Below are 1,774 nucleotides of genomic sequence, written 5' to 3' on the forward strand. Positions count from 1 at the left end.
TCAATTTCATTATACTCTAATGTAAATTGCTTTTTATAAATCACTTTTATTTCTCTCCACTCCTTTATTTATATTTTTCCCCTAAGTTTAAATTTTAAAATTCTCTTAGTACACTTTCCAGCTCCTTTTCTTTTTTACATTGCTATCTTATTTATGTTTAATTTTACTATCTATTTCAGACAAAATGAAGCAACATGCTGTGGCCTCTATTTAATTTATACTATTGTTAAAATAAATTGTATTTTAATATGACTTAATGCTTCTCACAGTTGTTCAAAGAATGGAAGAATGCATTATTTTTTATTAATTCACCCTGTCCTATATTTCTTCTGTTGTTAATATTCAGTCCTCATTTTATCACATCTTTGTTTCAACAAGTTGCCTAACTCCTCCTTCTATGGTTGCCTTTGTGCTTATAACAGGATGCCAACCTCTAAACAATTCTGAAACAGATGCATGGGCCTGATTGCCCACCGCCAAGAATCCCCAAAGGCAGAGTTTGGTAAAAAGAAAAGAAAGTGTTTATTTAAAAGTTATCCAGATTTAGAATAATGGTGGAATTCTGCCATTAAGTCCCACTCCCTTTTTAAAACATGAACACACACACACACGCACGCACGCACGCACGCACGCACACACTCCCGCCTCCCTTTGCCATAACACACTAGTTTTTAGAATATGCCAGTCAAAGTTACCATCTCTCAGGAGGCAAAAAACAGAAGTCCATAACTCATTCCTCCGGCCTCAGTTCAGCATCTCAGGCATTTCCCATTAATCTGTGCTTGGCTGGGCAGGTACCTCAGTTCCCCAGCACCATCAGCCATGTCACCCTGTTCTCCAGTTCTTAATCTAAGACTGTGTGGCACCTCCTCATGGCAGGCCAGTGGGGGTCCTTCTGCATCCTTTCCACCCACATGGCCAAGAGAGTAATTGTTGCCACGCCTAGTTTAAATCCTGGCCCAGACCTTCCTCCATAACCCATCTCCGGCTCCTCACATAATGGGTTACATCTGCCTGTTCCCCAAATCATCTGCCTTTCTCCTGCTGCCATTGTTAGTCTGGGAAGGTGTGGCCCTGACCCAGAGTGAACTGCCTCTCAGCTCTGGAGCAGGCGCAGCAAGCACCAGCTACATCGCTGATATCATGGGCTAAAGTCATGTCCACCTCACTGGCAACACAGCTGTTTAACAGAACTATAACGCACAGATACGCACAGTGACTCTCATTGGCCATACTCCACTTCCCCCACCCTCCAAGCCAGGGTAGTAGAGGTTTGGAGGACTTTTTTATGAGTCTCTCTCTACCCCCATTACATGCTCTCTGCCACACTTGTTTAATTCCCAGGATAGTATTCCTTTTTCTTATTGACAACTTTATTTGTTTTTCAAATTTATAAGTGGTTATTTCTGACGATTTTCCAGTCTCATCCAAAAATTTAGAAGAATTGTTATGAAATTAAACTTATTATATTATGTCCATTTTGAACAAGAATTTTATTGAAAGTACAATATTTTATAAAGCTACACTAAGTATATCATTTTGTCTCATAATTATTGTACCCTTAATTAAAGTCACAATTTTATAAGACATAAAAACTACATAAAGAAGAAATCAATTAAAAATTACTATGGTTTATGGAGAGTAAGTTTCCAGTGAACAAAGTGTATCAAATTTATAGAAAGGAGGCATATTGTAAGCAATTCATTGTTTCATCTAAAAAAATTTAAAGACATCTAATACCAGAAATGATACTACATTTATGTCACACATAAAA

Source organism: Pteronotus mesoamericanus, unplaced genomic scaffold (genome assembly GCF_021234165.1).
Source record: "Pteronotus mesoamericanus isolate MK-2021 breed Mesoamerican mustached bat unplaced genomic scaffold, CSHL_Meso_final contig_56, whole genome shotgun sequence".
Taxonomy (NCBI): Eukaryota; Metazoa; Chordata; class Mammalia; order Chiroptera; family Mormoopidae; genus Pteronotus; species Pteronotus mesoamericanus.